The sequence below is a fragment of the Sander lucioperca genome, chromosome 2 (assembly GCF_008315115.2).
Source record: "Sander lucioperca isolate FBNREF2018 chromosome 2, SLUC_FBN_1.2, whole genome shotgun sequence".
NCBI lineage: Eukaryota > Metazoa > Chordata > Actinopteri > Perciformes > Percidae > Sander > Sander lucioperca.
This window is the reverse complement of record NC_050174.1, coordinates 28,772,632-28,792,007: the sequence shown is the minus strand read 5'-3', so window position 1 is coordinate 28,792,007 and position 19,376 is coordinate 28,772,632. Positions and strand designations below refer to the sequence as shown.

Here is a 19,376-nt window from a genome sequence, read left to right as displayed (position 1 = left end):
CTCGGGCCAAAAAATGAATGAAGAACAACACTTTCTCTGACGGTTTTGTCTCTTTTTTCAACAATGTTTTTGGTGCTTTTTTCGACGTTTGATGCTTCTTTTCACTACCATTTATATCCACCACTAACACCAACTTATTACCAGTTTTACACTTGTTTTTCCGGAACTTGTTCGTTCAGGATACTGTTTAGAAACATTTAAAAAAAATCCAATGCTACAAAATTTAATAAAACACCCAAAATTCAGTGAAAGTAGAGATCCAATCTTTTGTTGTACTTGCGAAGCGTGATGTGTGGAATCATCCATCCATGTTATTTTTGGGTAATTGCAATTAGATAGTTAAAAGAAACCCATACACAAGGGTTAAGCATACATAGATTCATAAATTATGGCATTATATCTGTGCCACATTCTTGAGCAAACAAAGGACGATTTGGAGAAAAGAAAAATACAATTTGCAAACACATAAATTATATTTTTAAGAAAAATTAAGATAAATTAAGTAAAAAAGTATTTTGTTTAAGCAAAGAAAAATGTATCCTAATCTAAATCTAAATGAATTTGCATGTGCTGTGACGTGACAGTGTGTCTCACAGTCACACTGTCTCAGTGATTATTAGCTGAAGTTCTGTAAACGCCGCTTTACTTTGTTAGGACAAAATAGTTCCAAGAGTAAGTGCTTTATGAATTGCGGCAATTTTGTTTTACTATTAACCTAGCAAGTATCCTACTGCGAGCCCCTGCCTCTACCAGGCAACTCTTAATAACTTTTAGACGAAGAAAGAAGACAAAGTGCATAGACAGATGTTTTTAAAAATCCATCACGTTCACCCCTATTTACAAGAATTTCAAAATCTCACTAGTAGCTAGTTTTCGGTAAGTGGCTCATCAAGGCTAGGAAGAAAGAAAAGAAAGAGTGCAGCAGAGCGCAAGACAGTGATGCATCAGAATAAAAAAAGCTGCATGATTTCTGATACTGAGCATTTAAATTATGACTTGATTAACCACATTAGTCAAAATATAAGTCAGCATTATGTGGTTCATTTATATTTCAAAGACTTTTTAAGCACTTTGTTAAAAAAGGGCTACTATGAAGGTATTCCTGAATTTTTTTTTTCTCAAAATTCAAGCATTTCAAGCACCTTGTGCGAACACTACGTACAGCTCTTATAGTCTAAGTTTAGGGTTGCATTGCCATGTGTGAAAGGGACTTTAGTTTACTAATCTACTGAGGCTGACATGGATCTTAATGGGAGCATATCTATAGCTATGTTCCCCAGCTCAATATCTTCTTTATAATGTATGACTAATTAAGAAAAGCCCTCAAATGTTCTCGGCAATGCGGCAATAGGTTATTTGTTCTATGTATTTTTCCCAGTCGCAGCTAATGAAACCCCTAATGTTCACAAAAATTCATTAAATTGAAATCGGACACCATTGTTAGCTTTATAAGACCTTGGGGTAGATGTTATATAAGTGGCGTGACAAAATTCAAACTGTAAATATACTCTAATTACGCCGAAAATGAAGCTAAATAGCCGCGATCTGTAGACATAGGATTGAAGGGACAGTCACAGCTAACGAAACCCCTAATGTTCACAAAAATGCATTAAATTGAAATCGGACACCATTGTTAGCTTTATAAGACCTTGGGGGTATATGTTATATAAGTGGCATGATGAAATTCAAACTGTAAATATACTCTAATTACGCCGAAAATGAAGCTAACTAGCCGCGATCTGTACACATAGGATTGAAGGGACAGTCGCAGCTAACGAAACCCCTAATGTTCACAGAAATTCATTAAATTGAAATTGGACACCATTGTTAGCTTTATAAGAACTTGGGGTAGATCTTATATAAGTGGCGTGACGAAATATACTCTAATTACACCGAGCTCCACGGAGCCCCGAGTATTCCAGTAGTCCAGTACCCAGGGAAACGGTGACTTTCACTGGGTATGGAGGTTGCCACTTTCTCGTCAGACTGTGCTAAAGTCTGACACGTCTTACCAAATTTGCAATTAGCCATCAATTTTCGTAAAACGGCCCATATTTGAGCTTTATATAGTTGATTTCTCGCTTAAAAAAGTCTCAGAAGTGAATTTAATAACGAAATAGCCCGACAAACAATGTATAACTTTGCAGTGTCTGAAATATGAGACCTGCTGTCTCGTCTCCAATGTGTTTCTATGTGGTTCGCTCAAACCAATCAGCGCGCAGCTCATCTAAATATTCATGAGCATACCATATTTGGAAGAAAAGCTCTTGTTCCAAATAGAGCCATATTCACAGGGTAGTTAAGGGCCTAATAAAATAGCATTCGTCAATTTTCAGCCCATCCAATGTTACATACCCTATTAGGAGACCTTAAGGAACAGTGTAAAATACCCTATATAATCGCTTAATCACCCCTTTAAGATAGATCATATGAGGTCTATCCTGTGTTTCCTGCTATACCACAGTTTGTTGAGAAGTGATTCACTTGTTGAATAGAAAATAAATGGGTGCAGTTACCCTTTCTATGAATCTTGCATCCCATTTAATCTGAATGCTCCATTACTGTTCATGTTCAATAAGTGTGTCCAGGTTTTTCACAGCAGTAACTGTAGATTAAACCTGACAATAGTCTGTATATTCTCCTGCAGGTTTTTTATTCCTGTGATCATCATGGGACACTTGAGCTCCCCACTGAATGACAGACTAATGAAATTCTTTGGCTGCAGCTCCTTATGGCAGGTTGAGGCAGATTAAATGACAGGCTTTACAGGCAGACATATCTAACACTGTTGAGTCAAATCCTAATCCCATACTGGTCTAAGCCTTGGTAATATTGTTTTCATATAGGTCCCTTCATATTTCTCTCACTCTCATGTCTCGAGTAGATATCAGCAGAGTTATTAGTAGAGTAGAAGGCATGAATGATAGCTGTAAAAATTAGACAGCTGTACCAAGTTATCCAAGCCTCAACAGGCTTGATGAATAACGTGCCCAAACATCCATTAGATATATACGTTATTAATTCAGCAATGCTAGCGGTGTGGCACTAGCGATGGCAATGTTGGTTTTCTCAGTGGGTCAGTCTAAAACCCGAAATTTACAATAACAAGCCATATTTACAATGATAATAACATGCATTCCTCAAAGTGTCATTCAAATGAACTTGCTAAAATTGAATCTGCAAACTGCTGCTGACAATGTTTTTATAGATGGGACTAGAATAATCTGTAAAACAATGCAATCAATATCTATGCACACACTTTGCAGGATTGCCTGTCCTCAGATGTTGTACAGCACACAGTGCAGATATGCACACTGTCTGCTGCTGGGAACACAAGGGCATTGTCAGCTTTATCAGCGCATAGTGATTCATCAGGCTAGTTGGTAAATAAGAGATGCTATCAGGTGCTCCAGGTGGCATTGAGGGCCCATGTCCTAATCAATAACATTCCAATTCTTCACTGATCTCCTTGTGATTAGCTGTACTAATCAAATACACAATGTTGCTGTCTTTTACTGAGCCAGGACAAAGCTTTCCCATTAAGACCGCCCTTATCTGTGGTTTTGCATTTACTACTGTTATAAGGCGGGCCTATGCCAGGGGTTATGGCGAGGACATCCTCAGGCTCTTCTAATTGCGAATCCACTTGGGCCAGCAGATAGCAAGGAGATTTCACCTGGCCTGGCAGTGCCACAGGCAGTTAAGTGTGGTGATTGTAGTGAGAGGTAACCACTTGGTTGAGGTTAAATGGCTCCTAATTTTTCAACTCCCTTAAATGGGAATGGGAGATAGTGGAGTGGCATGGGTAATGAAACAGGTTCCTTAAGAAAAGGAGGGGAGGTTGGGCTGTCAGTCAGCTGATAAAGAGTGGCCATGGCAACGCTGATGAGAAAGCCTAATTTGAGTTAATGAATATGAAATATGCATTAAATTTCCCTTTTAAAATGATCTCCTATAAGCACAACCAAAGAAAGAGGAAATTATATGCAATAACTAGTCAGTGTTTAGTTTCATGTTACACACATTAGTCTATAGACTTTTAAGGCACTACCTAATTTGGATAATTCCAGTGAATTAAACTTGAATTAAAGCCCCTTATATAAAGGATCTTTATTTTATTACTTTGGTGCCCCCATTGACTCTATCAAAAAAGACACTCTTGTACAGTGGTTCCCAAACTGGGGGGTGCACTCCCTAGGTGGGGCCCGTAATTATAACAGGAAGGTGGGGGTGCGGCGATGCACCACCCCCAGCATGGTTCTGCTGCACTTCTAGCAAAGCATGGACATGTTTGTGAAAGGACTGTCAGGTAAACGTAAGGCAGACAAAGCTACACCACCCACAACTACTAAAACAATGGCAAGAAAATATGTACAGTATCTATTTGATCTAATTCGATCTAAGGAGCTGACTGCCAATCTCCCAGTTGGATCACATTGTGTTTATTGGTAACACTTTATTTGAAGAGGTGTGCATAAGACATGACACCGTCATTATTATGGCATGACACCTGTCATGAACATGAGGGAGTCATTTTGAGAATTCATGATTGTTTAATATATTATTTAGTTTCATACATTTTTGGTGTTATTTAACATTCAATGAAATTTATACTAATTTAAACCATTCACAATTTTCCAACTACAGTATTCTCACTACTTCACCTTCTTCTTACGCATTAAAGCCAGCAATCCAGTTTAACTTTAGTAATTTAGCTTTTCAGCATTCACAAGCATTTTCTGCAGGAAATGCATTTTCTAGTTAAAAACAATCTACAATTAATCTACAATTATCTACTTATTTTGCGGCAGGATATTTAGCTGCTAGCCATGTCGTACTTTTATCTTCCCCTAATAAAAAAGGAAGGTTTTTGTCCTCCGTGAAGGCAGTGAAGCCTGATATATTGGAAATATTTGGTTCTGAATTCTTTATTTTTGGGACCTATACATAAGAAATGTAATTCTGTTTCGTTTTCCTGGTGGCAGTTTGTACAGACACGTTCCTCTCTTGGTCGCCACTATTTTAAATAGCAACCTCTTTCAAATTCCAGCTCATGGTCACTGACTCTTTATTTTGTTAAAATTTGTTTTTCTTTTGGATTTTCTTTTTTTAAGATATTTGGCTAATTCGATATATATGTTGATAACAGAGGAGTTAGTGTAGTATTTTATTTTCATTTCGCCATTGTTCTGTATATTCGTCTTTTAATTTTGTTTCAAATCTTTTGATTGATAATTGAGGATTGTGTCTGTGGCAGCTCTGAGGCCTACTGACTGTCAGTGTACCTGTTATGGGGGCAGCTGTGTTCTCCCGTCTTGGGTGGGTGTGTGTGTGTGTCTCTCACCTTTTCCCTGTGTATGTCTGTTTTACCGGAGCGGCGGAAAGTAGGGCAAGGGGCGTGGCCGGGCGATCTACCTACCTGCACGGCTGCCGGCGATTCTGCAATCTCAACCTGCCCAGCTGTTGCAGATTCCACTAACCACGGCTGCAGTATTTAGACCCGGTCGGAACTTACCTTCAGCCTGGTTCACACGGCAGGATAATTAGGCCGATTTTAGCCCCGATTCACCCCTTCCGACAATCTTAAGGATGCTCCGATTATCGTAAAATAATCTGATCAGATATTCCTGCCGTGTGTGGTGTGTTAAGACTGCTCTCGTCTGCTCGGAAGGACGTCGGGACCGCTCCGATCTCAAATCGGGGATATCCAACATGTTGGATTATTGTTTTGGCCCTATTTGGTGTCCCCCGGGGACAAACGAGCACACAGCCTGTGGACTGTGGCGTGTAGCCAATCAGAAAGCGAGGTGACGAGGCGGCGAGGAAAGCACCGGGAAACAAAATCAAAACAGCCGGCGGCATGGCGCACCAGAACGTCCGGTGGACGTAGGAGATAAGTATAGCAAGTATAGTCCATGCTCGCGTTGTCTCCACTTCTTTGACCATCGCCTTTTCTTTTGATAACTTTTTTTTTTCGGTTAAAAACAAACTACAAATTATCGCCACCATAGACATATATAGAGCCACTGCATCCTCTTCGTCCGCCATGATTGTTTACTCTGAAGTCACGTTTGATCTCGAGGGATTTTGCGAGATTTACCGTCTGACCTGGGAATGCTCGGGAGTCAAATCGGTTAAGCGCAGCTTAACTGTCCTTGGCTGCTTAGGTTTTTTGTCGACGTTCATTAAAAGACATTTAAAACTTCTTCTCTGTGTCCGTGTTGTGATACTCTGTGTTCTGGGTCATAGCCTCGGCCGTAACAGTACCTCCGAGCCAGCTGGTCTAGTGGGTGGACATCTGAAGACTGCTGATTGCTCAGGAGGGCTTTTTAGGCAATGGAACTTTTATCAGTTTGATTAAAATGCTGCCAAAATGTAATTGAACTTTTTTGGATTTTATTTTTCAGAGGGAATATACCGAGTTCTGCTCTGCATGCATTGTTTGGGGGAACTTTTAAAATTATTTTACAGAATTTCAATTGTAATTTTTCAGTGGGAGTTGTATTCCAGTTTTTAAATTCTGGTTTTGAAATCAGGCCCCAGATTTCGCTTCCATAAAGCATTATTGGTGTTTAGCCAAATTCTTCTGGGGATATTTATTTTTTTACAAATTTCCATTTGATTGCATACAAAGCTCTCCGAGCTTTATTAGATACGGAAGGCAATTGTTTCCACACATCATTTTTACAGCTGTCCTTCTGCTTGTGTAAAAGACTTATACAATGTGTTTTCCTGCTTGAGATCACATGCTGCATGCATGCAAAATGCTGAATTTATTGTTGCACAAGATGCTAAAGAACGTAATGTATTCACTGACCAATTTCAGTATTAGTCATGCACCTTTTTATATAACCCACATTAACTGACAAAATGAAATCAGCCTCACATTACATGGTTTTGAAGCTACAATATCCATCCATCCATCTTCGTCCGCTTATCCGTTAAGCTACAATATGCTTCTTATTATTGTTAGTCCCACCTCCCTCCACTCAGCTGGCACCTTATTTTGAGGAACAGTCTTTCTTAAAGGTCCAATATGTAATATATTTACAGTAATAAATCCAAAAATGACCCCAATGCGTCACCAGATATTAAGGAAATGCTAAGTTGAAATACTATCTTTTCTGACAACAATGCTAATGCAAGTACTTTCTCCTTTTGAAATTTCTGTTCTATGATGGAATTTCTGTTTGTGTTTTGGCCTATGTGTTATCAACTGCCCAGTTTGACAGCCAGGCCAGATTGCCAGATATACCTGTAAAAAACGTAAACAGCTGTAATGTTAGTACAGCCATGAAAAGCAGCAAACAAACGAACAGAATCAACGGAGATAGATTGTACCTGACGTAAAAAAACAGCATGTTTCTCGCAGTTGCATGACCAGAGACGTAACAAACCCTGGGTAAATATTGGAGATGTATTTGAAAAATGGAGACAGCTTAGAGCCCAAAAGGACGCTAAGTTGGCTAATTTTCTCCTGAACAGGTTAGCATTAGCTTCAGCCTAAATTATCATGGCTACAAGTGACGGGCATTTTGTGTAATTTCAACATAACAATTGAGACACAGCCAGTAAAGTGATCCCGACTGGTCCTGGCCAACGCCACCACCCTGCTAACTGCTAGCTAACGTTACCGGAGGACCAGACAAGTGGGCCACAGCTGTTTACAATGTGTAGCCTGTTCAGCGGCCGTAGCCGACAACGGTGTATTATTTTAAGCCAAGAGAGGGGAGCTGTAAATTGGGAAGAGAGGACCATGAGTTTGCAGTACGTTTAGCGATTGTTGCCGTAATTCTAAGCCAATAAAGTGTGTTCAGTCGAATGGAGAGGATGGGCTTTTATGACTGACAATATAGACAGCATCTAACGTTAGCTACTCCGCTGTGCTGTGAAGTATGTCTGGCTATGTGAGACAAGCATCTAGCAACATTGTTGTGGATGCTGCGGTCTTAGCCTGGCAAACCTCCGTGAACTTTGAGTCTGGGGAGGAGGGGGCGGGGAAGACGACTCTCTACAGTTTTTTGAATTTGAACTGCAGTAACTATTTAAAAACACTAGCTGTCAATATTACATATTGCACCTTTAAATCCAGCCTGAGGTTAAAGGAGAACTCCGGGCAATTTTTACGTTAATCCTGATCGCTATAAGTATGTGAGTACTGTCGATAGCAAAAAAAACGAGCCGAATCGATGCTAGCTAACTGGAACTGCTGCAGCTAATGCCGAGAGCTCCCACTTAGCTAAAACGGCAGTTTTGGGGGCATATCATAAAGAGTGTCTTTGTGCCTCTTAACAGACACAAAATGCAATTAAAATGTCTGTGCAACATGAACAGGGCCCTTACATGACAACAAGATGCGTTTTCAACTCAGACATTGTTTAAATTCACCTACCCTGTTAGCTGCTAGCTGCCGTCTGGGATGAGTGAGTGTGTTCAGCCAGGCTTCGGTAATAATCATCAAGCAGCAGTTCCCTGTGTATTTGTAGCATATATATCCATTTTGTGTGCGATCCATCTGGCGTTGGTGAATAGTAGTCTCTGCAGTGGCGAACTGTGTGTTAGTTGCCTTAGCCAGGCTAGCAGGGCCGACCGGCATCCTTCTAATTCCTCCCCGCCTTCCTCGCCTGCCGCGGCCGACAACAATCCACGGGCGCCCGCTGGTCTGGTGGATGTCCTCCAGAGGACAGTTCATGCTTTCGCGGCGAAATTTTTGTGGTGAAAAAAATGTATTTCCCCCTCAAAAATAGGTAATTCAGCACTGTAGCGGTTATGATCATATCAGTGACTATGTAACTACATGGAAACGGGACAAATGATGCCTGGTTCTTGTAAAGTAACAGTGTTACAGAAGGCTAGCTGTAGTCTTGCGCTGAAGTCCCGTGGGATTTCAGTTGTAGCAGGAAAAGGTAAACAGCAGTGTGCAGATGGAAGCGTGGTGTGAGAAGAGTGAAGAGCGGAGGTGTTCACAAGGGAAGACGCTTGGAGTAACCTATGGAGCTAGAGCTAGCCTTCAGTAACACTATTACTGTACAAGAAACAGACATAATTTGTCCCGTTTCCATGTAGTTACATAGTCACTGATATGATCATAACCACTACAGTGCTCAATTACATATTTTTGAGGGGGAAATAAAAAATTTTCGCCGCAAAAATTTCGCCGCGAAAGCATGAACTGTCCTCTGGAGGACATCCACCAGACCAGCGGGTGCCCGTGGATTGTTGTCGGCCGCGGCAGGCGAGGAAGGCGGGGAAGAAGTAGAAGGATGCCGGTCGGCCCTGCTAGCCTGGCTAAGGCAACTAACACACAGTTCGCCACTGCAGAGACTACTATTCACCAGCGCCAGATGGATCGTACACAAAATGGATATATATGCTACAAATACACAGGGAACTGCTGCTTGATGATTATTACCGAAGCCTGGCTGAACACACTCACTCATCCCAGACGGCAGCTAGCAGCTAACAGGGTAGGTGAATTTAAACAATGTCTGAGTTGAAAACGCATCTTGTTGTCATGTAAGGGCCCTGTTCATGTTGCACAGACATTTTAATTGCATTTTGTGTCTGTTAAGAGGCACAAAGACACTCTTTATGATATGCCCCCAAAACTGCCGTTTTAGCTAAGTGGGAGCTCTCGGCATTAGCTGCAGCAGCTCCAGTTAGCTAGCACCGATTCGGCTCGTTTTTTTTGCTATCGACAGTACTCACATACTTATAGCGATCAGGATTAACGTAAAAATTGCCCGGAGTTCTCCTTTAAAGGACAAATCCGGCGTAAAATGAACCTAGGGGTTAATTACATATGTGTACCAAGTTGACCGTTGTTGTTGTTGATGTTTTCATGCTAATCGAATGTGATCAGTTTCATCGCAAACAGCTAATTAGCTTATAACGCTAGTCGTCGGGGCGGAGGGTAAAGTAAAAAAAAAAAACGCTATTTCTATACCACTAACAAGGCTCAAAATAGCTACTAGTCGAACGCCGTGCTTGAGCTATGTTACTTGTTACTGGTTGCACGGCGTTCGCCGTTTGACTGGTCGTGACTGCTTGCCCAAGATGGCGCCCGCCTGTATACATGAACGGTACTGTCTTTCTAAACTATTTTTTTAATAAACTGTCTGTACACTTATAAAGTTCTCAATGCTTCGGTTTACGTGCACTGTAAAAAAAAAAAAGAATTCACTGTATAATTTTACGGATTTTTTCCGTTTTATCTACATTAAGTGTTAATCCCAGAAAAATACAGAAAAATGCTTTTATTTAAAAAAAAAAACATTAAATTAAGGTTTTAGTCTGTAAATTGATATAATGAGATAATATAGTTGTTTAACAAGATAATTCCATTGGTTAATGGTCTTGAAAGTTAAATTACATTGAATTTTATGTAAAAAGACAAAAAAGAAATTGAGGCCTCTTTCTGTTTTTTTACTGTTAAACCTTAAATTTAATGTAAAGAAACGTTAAAAAACAATCGTGAAAAAACGGTAAAAAGTCTGGCAGCAAAAGTTGCCAAACACTTACCGTGAAATGACAGTAAAAAACCTTATGTTATTCTACAAAGAATTTCTTTTTAAAATACAGATATCTACTGTACATTTTCTGTATTTTCACAGTCCAACTACTGTAGATTTAAAAAGAATTGTAATCAAAAAACATATTTAGAATGTTAAACAAATGTATAAATCTGTACAAACACTGAAAAATATTGCAAAATACCTTAAAATTACATAATTTAAATGAAAACTGCTGTTTTCATACGGTTTTCTTTGATAAATTCACTATTATTCAATCCATCCACAAGAACTCCCTGTTAAAGTACAGATTTCTGGATGTAAAACACACAAAAATCATGTCAAATTAATGTAAAATTACCCTATTTGACAGCCCATTAATAGTATCTTAAAAGCTTTAGGCATTTATTTTACATGATTATCCAATCAATTTACAGTAAATTCCTGTTTAATACTGGTTTTCTACTGTACAAAAACAATATGTGATAATAACTTGCGGAACCATTATTTTATAGTCATTACTTTATATAAACGTTACAATCAACTCTTCATTATGTCTATAGGCTTTTCCCCATAAATGTATAAGGATTTACTTTATATAAACAATATTGTAAACTCTCTAATATACTGTACTTTAATCATTAATATATCAGGTTTACTTCATACAAACAATACTTTATAGTGATTAAAAGCAACTATTCAATATATCTACAGACCTATCCCATTAATGTACTGTGTGTTTACTTTGTAAAAATATTTGACAATATTTACAATTAACTATGCAATATATGCATCAGAGACTCTTCAGAGGGTAAATATTGGTATAATGTAGGGTCCATTTTAGCTTATTCAATGTGGTCTCATACATACTGTGTGTTAGTGTTTTAATCGCTGTCAAACTTCATCCTGGCCAGTGTCTCTTAATGCAAGTCTACTAAATTCTAGCAATAGAGTAGGACTTGTATTTAGCTTTGCAGTTATTTGAAGAGGGGTTAACAGAGGTACTGAAACAGGTAGGACCAGCCATACCCGTTTAATGCATTAAATGAGGCTGACATGAACCCTCACTGCATGGCCTCAACAACTCCACAGTAAAAACCCACAAGCAATTGTTCTCAATTATAGTTGGATCAATGTAATTATATTAGAAACTACACTACTGTAATATTTTGCAAGCATATTTATGGTAATACAAACAGTAAAACAACTTGGCAGCACACAAGCTTAAAAAGCTATAGGACTACTGCACCAAATCACCACTGGTGATCTGTCTTTGTAAAAATAAACATTCTTTCACCTAACTATTTGTGGAAACAAAGCCATAGCTTCAGTTATGGGAATGCATAAGAGACAAGAGTCAACCTAAACTACAGGCCTTGGATGTACATGATGTCTATTTTAGTCCAAGTCTGTGATATGCTCATCACTATATAATCATGTTTTGGTCTGGCAAATTAGTTGACAAAAGAATCGTGCAACCACAGTTCACATCACATAGGCCCACAACCCTATAGGCCTACAGGATGACGATACAGTACACAGAGAGCAGGCAGGCAGCCTGCAGCCTGGGTAAGCCTACATCTTCACCATCCTAATATTTTAGGGGGCATCTGATGTTCTTGCCTCATCTCACTTCCGTGGAGGCCATGGGCCTATTTCAGATTCATGGCCCAACATCTTTTTCCATTGACTGCTTACTTTGCTGATGTCTGCGGTGATGTCTCATACTGTGTCCACTCTGGCTTTTGATGTTTGTTCCTGTCTATGTCATGCAAACAGCTCAGAGCATGAGCTTCCCCCTTATGTGGGGTAGAATGAATATTCATGCATGTCCGGTACCTTAAATGCCTCACCAAGACCTCGGTGATCTGACCATCCCTGCCTCTGAAATTACACTACAATTTCTATTGACTTGTAATGGTTACACAGGCATTGATGCACATATTGGGCAATGTGTGTTTCATTTAGGTGTAACATTAATAAGTTAAATGGATTGCCTGTGCCACAGCTATGCTACACTTTTATAAGGGGTGGGAAATCAATATTAATGCACACCAGTACCTCAAATACAGTATTACCTGCTTGCCCAACTTGCACACCACCTAACCTAACTTGTTCCGCTAGTTCCAACCCTCATACAGTTTAATTCAACCCTGCGTTGATAGGAAAGTGTGTCCCCTCCTATGAAAGTCATGCCTACCAACAAACAGTATGGACATCTGCAACATTATGCTTATTTGAGAAATTATCTGTGATTTCATTTCAAAACTGAAGGAGTAGGCTTTTCATAAAAGGCTGTTAATCCACTTTAAAAACGTTGGAGTCTTCCAATACAAACTCCAAACTGTTTTAGGCAAGGCTCAGTGAATGCCATGAAAGTAAGCAATTCAGAAATTTGGGGACGTTTTTACTGTTTTTCCCAATTCCCCACAGTCAGAAATTAATATACATGCAGACCTCTTTTTAATGTATTTGGTGTACTTCAAATAGAATATGTAGCATACATGTTCTTTTCCTTATGAAGTTAAAATTGTTGTTAAAACAATTTTTCTTAATATTAAGACCCAAAGTGAGTCACAGTGTTCAACAAAATGCAAGGTCATTGTGCAGTCTACTGCTCCCTCAAATCATTTTGCCTCTCCCCACTTTCTACAGGTCAAAGGGAACAAAGAGTTTTTCATGGGCTGAGGTAATATACGGTGAATAAAGACAGGAAGGACAACAGTATGAATAAAGCTTTACATTGGTGTGCAATATATTTTTTTTCAATTTAGCAATACATGCAATGTGTGAAAGACTGGGAAGGGATGCTAGGGCTCAACAGTTCAACCAAGGCTTCTAGCATCAACGTGAACATTGATAATCAGGGCGTGAAGCGATGTAAGACCTTAAAATGGTTGAAAAAACAGAAATGTAAACAGAAATGGTCTCTTTAGTCTACAGTCGTGGCCAAAAGTTTTGAGAATTACATAAATATTGGAAATTGGAAAAGTTGCTGCTTAAGTTTTTATAATAGCAATTTGCATATACTCCAGAATGTTATGAACAGTGATCAGATGAATTGCATAGTCCTTCTTTGCCATGAAAATTCCACTGCATTTCATTGCTGTCATTAAAGGACCTGCTGAGATCATTTCAGTAATCGTCTTGTTAACTCAGGTGAGAATGTTGACGAGCACAAGGCTGGAGATCATTATGTCAGGCTGATTGGGTTAGAATGGCAGACTTGACATGTTAAAAGGAGGGTGATGCTTGAAATCATTGTTCTTCCATTGTTAACCATGGTGACCTGCAAAGAAACGCGTGCAGCCATCATTGCGTTGCAAAAAAATGGCTTCACAGGCAAGGATATTGTGGCTACTAAGATTGCACCTAAATCAACAATTTATAGGAGTATCAAGAACTTCAAGGAAAGAGGTTCAATTCTTGTTAAGAAGGCTTCAGGGCGTCCAAGAAAGTCCAGCAAGCGCCAGGATCGTCTCCTAAAGAGGATTCAGCTGCGGGATCGGAGTGCCACCAGTGCAGAGCTTGCTCAGGAATGGCAGCAGGCAGGTGTGAGCGCATCTGCACGCACAGTGAGGCGAAGACTTTTGGAAGATGGCCTGGTGTCAAGAAGGGCAGCAAAGAAGCCACTTCTCTCCACAAAAAACATCAGGGACAGATTGATCTTCTGCAGAAAGTATGGTGAATGGACTGCTGAGGACTGGGGCAAAGTCATATTCTCCGATGAAGCCTGTTTCCGATTGTTTGGGGCATCTGGAAAAAGGCTTGTCCGGAGAAGAAAAGGTGAGCGCTACCATCAGTCCTGTGTCATGCCAACAGTAAAGCATCCTGAGACCATTCATGTGTGGGGTTGCTTCTCATCCAAGGGAGTGGGCTCACTTACAATTTTGCCCAAAAACACAGCCATGAATAAAGAATGGTACCAAAACACCCTCCAACAGCAACTTCTTCCAACAATCCAACAACAGTTTGGTGAAGAACAATACATTTTCCAGCACGATGGAGCATAAGGCAAAAGTGATAACTAAGTGGCTCGAGGACCAAAACGTTGAAATTTTGGGTCCATGGCCTGGAAACTCCCCAGATCTTAATCCCATTGAGAACTTGTGGTCAATCCTCAAGAGGCGGGTGGACAAACAAAAACCCACTAATTCTGACAAACTCCAAGAAGTGATTATGAAAGAATGGGTTGCTATCAGTCAGGATTTGGCCCAGAAGTTGATTGAGAGCATGCCCAGTCGAATTGCAGAGGTCCTGAAAAAGAAGGGCCAACACTGCAAATACTGACTCTTTGCATAAATGTCATGTAATTGTCAATAAAAGCCTTTGAAACGTATAAAGTGCTTGTAATTATATTTCAGTACATCACAGAAACAACTGAAAAAAAGATCTAAAAGTAGTTTAGCAGCAAACTTTGTGAAAACTAATATTTGTGTCATTCTCAAAACTTTTGGCCACGACTGTAGGCTATGTGCTTCAGGAAAGTGCGCGCAGATTCAAATAATTGAATGTTGCACAATCATTGGATGAATCATGCCGGGCAGAGACGATCTTGACCAATGATATTGTTTGACTTCATGGGGGGCTGTGCTAACGTCAAACTCATCTCGACGCAGAGACAGTGTGGATAATAATGTAACGCAGGAGTCAGGACTTTTCCACGATGATTCACATTCAGCTTTCACTTAAGGTAAAGTAATACTTTTCTTTTTATGTACATGCAGTTTCTTCACGAGATATCAACTGGACACGAGTTAAGATAACACTTGCATACGTTTCACAATTTTAAAATGTCAGCAGGGATAACGTTAGCATTTGCTGTTTATGTGCCTTATCAAGTCTGGCGTCTGGCGTTAGCTAACGTTACATTAAGACTGTCCTTATGTAACGTTAGCCTTGAATGTGAACCATGCACCAATCGTAATGTTAGCTAGCTAGCTAGCTGGCTAGCTAAATATATAACAGTTAACTAGCTACATTATATTTGTCAGTTGACTAACGCTGACGTTAATTTAGTAATGTCAACATTCCATGTTTACTAACTATGTTTACATGTTCCTATTTCCTCGTGCAAACACGGACCTGACAAAGACAGGTGGCAGTTAGCTTAGTAACGTTAACTTGCTAAGTAACGTAATGTTAGTAGTAGACAGTTTAGCAGGTCAGCTTGATTAGCTGGGTACTAGCTAATACTAGTAATTAAAGAAACGTTATAATGCTCCGTTGCTCCTAACGCTAGTAGTTAACATTACTGTTAACTAACCGGTAACCCGCCGTTTAACGTTACCACCTAGCTAGGTTATGCCTCAAGTTTACATAAGCTATCTCAGCTGACTAACTTTACGTTGGTTCTACTTTATGAACAGTGAACCACATGTTGTAATTAACATTTTACCCCTGCTTCATTTAAGATTTACAAGTGTAACAAGTTACAACATGACATTAAACGGAGCGTCTGCTTTGTGGACCACAACATCTTAATTTGAATGTGATCGTTATTTTCACTCATGATTCAGTGTGTCCAACTTAACATTACCATTCTGTCTTTCCAGAGAGAATATTTCCATTCTCGACAGGGAATTGAACAAACTCAGAAATAAGATATAAGCTACCTGCTCTATTTATAAGTGTTTCTCCCTCCAGACAATTGCACTCAGTCTGTAATTAAATATGTATTTTAAGTTTAATTTTTGCTGTAAATCAAAATAAATAAATACCTGGTGGTCAATGCTGGCAAGCCTCCACAAATAAATCTATGTATACTACTGTTACAGTAATGTTCAAATCTCACCCTAATTCTGTAATCCTTGTTTAGGCAAGATGGAAGAAAGGAGGATACCAAGATAAGAAGCTCAAGAAGATAAAGAAAGCTAAAGTAAATAGATGTCCACCCTACAGTATCACACATTATCATCTGTACCTTACCACATCTTTCTCACCCATGTTATGGCTTTCATTCTGTGTTCAGTTTGACAAGGATCAACAGACCAGACAGCTCTCCCACAGCCAGCCTGAGAACCTGCTTTACGGTCTGTATAGCCTGGGTGAAGTTGAAGACTCGTGCATCAGATGGCTGAGAAAAGGATAGCCCAGAGCAAGAGGGAGCCCAGCAGAGGCTAAGAAGGAGGCAGCAAATGAGTTCACAAACCCACATACAGCTAATGGAGGTACCGAATGACAGGTCCATTTCAGAAAGCAGGTTTAGTGAAAACTCTGAGTTTGTTAACCCTGAGATGAGGGTAACTCTGGGTTTTCCGTTTCAGAAAGAGAGGTAACTTAACCTCGGACTCTGTGAACCTAACCTGGTCGGGAACAGGTTTTCTTCTTTCAGTCTCCTCCCTCTGACACAGCTCTCTTTCATTTCATCATTCATAATTGCAGTCTGTATCAGGCGCATTTTAGCGCAGTTTGTTATCTGCATGAATAAAAAAACAGGGTTGGTTTATTAACCATGTTAGGCAGACTATGAAACGTTTCTTTTCTCAAAACATGCAATGTCCTTTTGTCGATGATCCCGGTGATGTAGAAGCTGTATTACTTCGCAGGGAGTTAAACATACGTCAGGAGATGATATTGAGGCCCCGACGCATTTTAATTTCCAGATAAATACCTATTTGAGCGGTATGGTTTTTCTTCCCAGTCTATCAGTTATGTAGCCTACATAACCTTTTCCGTCCTCATATCACTAACGTCACCCATCGTGGACATGCTCTTACATCCCAGCAGATTATTTGTGTCACATTACATTTTTTTGCAAACAACAGTTTTCTTTACAACATTGGTGATGCGGAGCATATTAGTAAAGCTACTGTAGCAAAGCGCCGTCAGAAGAGTGGGACTTGCTCTGAAACGTTTTTTAAACGTTCGTAGTGTTCCCTGGACACAAACCAGTCAGTGCCATTAGAAAGGAGTTCCCCAGTATTGCAGGTGAATGATGTAAACCCTTTGAAATAAAAGATTATGAATTATAATTCTGTTAATGATGGTGCTGCAGCCTCAGAATGGGATTAGTAGGCCTAGGACTTTTATAGATTATAGGTTCAATACCATTTCACCAGTAATATTATACTTATGATTAAATATGATATACACTATATTGGAACTAACGCATTTACTCTAGCAGCAATTTTCTCCCACGCAAATTCTCTCTTTTAAAGCAGCCGCTTTGTTGCTTTTTTAACTAAATACATGTTCAAACTCGCTGTATGTGCAGTATTTCTGCCCACCAGTTTGTTTGTGGTTGTTACCATGGTGAATCGTAGTATCATGGCTCCATTCATGCTGCCTGAAACTGAAAACTCAGAGTTTCCATCTCAGGGTAAATCAACTCAGATATCAGGGTTAAACTCAGAGTTTGTTAAACCTCCTTCCTGAAACAGACCCCTGCATTGTTAACGGTTGCTTTACCTGGTCTGTGCTTGTAAATAAAAACGAACCGGACGTGGATTTGTAACATTGTTACACCTTTTTTTGTTGGTACAGCCTTACTTGAGTCTAAACACAGTGACTTGGGACTTGTTCAAGACGGTGAAGGTTAAGATTTGTGACTTGCACATGTGTGACTTAAGACCGTTACACACTGGGGGCGTGACGATTAAGGGACGCCAATATGCAAAATAATCGCCTGTGAATATTTCACATCAAAACTTTTTTTCCTGCAGTTTGACAACAAATAAATGCAGCAGCTCCTCAAAAGCACCAAAAGGTGTCCTGTCTGGTTTCCAGGCTGCTGAGTGGAGGGACGGGGGTTAGCTTCGGATACGTCCCAGGAAAAGCTGTAACACTAAGCTACTGTAAGCTAGTTATTGAGTTTCCTCTAACTCTAATTGAGTATACAGTTAATACTCAATTGAATTTCCTCTGCAAAACAGTGTAGCATATGTCTCGGGCTTATTGTGAAAGGTAAAAACGGAAAGAATGTTTCTGGCATACGCTGCCATTGTAAAGGTTGAAAGGAGTAATAAAGTTTGCTGACGTACAGTCTGTAGTTGGGACAGCAGCCTCCGTGTTGTTGTTTGGTGATCCTCATAAGTAAACACTACTTGTGACAAAAACAACAGTTCGAAAAAATATAGTGACATGCGAAATAATCGTCCCTGGTGTGCAATGGTCTTTAATCTCACCTCTGATATTTTTGATTAAGAGCTACTCTCTGGCGAAGCCACAAACCAGAAATGTAAGACTCAAACTATGATGTCATCAGGTTACTAAGCTGCTTCATAGACAATGAATGTGAAACTAATTTTGTAGAATAAAAAAAACCCAAATGAGGTTTATTCTATGTTAGCGTTTCATTTCTGAAACAGAAACTCTACCCATTACCTCCGAACGTCCCCCTGGGTGTTCTCAGTGTCATCTTTAAAATATTTCTCAATTCATTGTTTTTGGAAAAGCTCCAGACATTATATCAGATGACATCACAAATTTGAGTTTTTAGATTTTGGAGAGAGTTGTTCATGTTCACTGACATTTTTAACACACATGTATGAATTCCCAAATTGCCCATAGTTCCCCTTTTGCTATAATTCAATGTACCAGACAGTTTTTGCTCCCATAAGTTTATTCATATGTGAACTTTAAGGATAGCACTGTTTAAATAGTGCATTTCTTTGTAAAGCATGCAGTAAATGGTCATTCTATAATACTTTCTGGTTATGATACATCTTAAAATCTCATACATCTCAAATAGGGATCTGCAGTGAATGGATTGGACAATGCTGTAAAATGTCAGCAGAAAAAATTATATATTTATTGCGTGTAAAAGTAGTTGATGCAATTGCACTTTTACATAGCCCTTTTGGTTTTTGTACATTCAAAACCCCATTTACTAATGAGGAAGTTGTGAACATATATTAGTTAGTA

General features: G+C 39.5%; 1 protein-coding gene and 1 long non-coding RNA gene across 2 annotated transcripts in view; one reads left to right on the top strand and one right to left on the bottom strand.

Moving 5' to 3' along the window:
- unc5db (unc-5 netrin receptor Db) overlaps positions 1–19,376 on the bottom strand; it is a 335,673-nt gene that overhangs the window by 138,973 nt on the left and 177,324 nt on the right.
- LOC116047671 lies at positions 14,989–16,676 on the top strand. Its single transcript, XR_004104450.2, has 3 exons — positions 14,989–15,204; positions 16,330–16,389; positions 16,483–16,676. It is a non-coding gene; the product is annotated as an uncharacterized LOC116047671 (long non-coding RNA).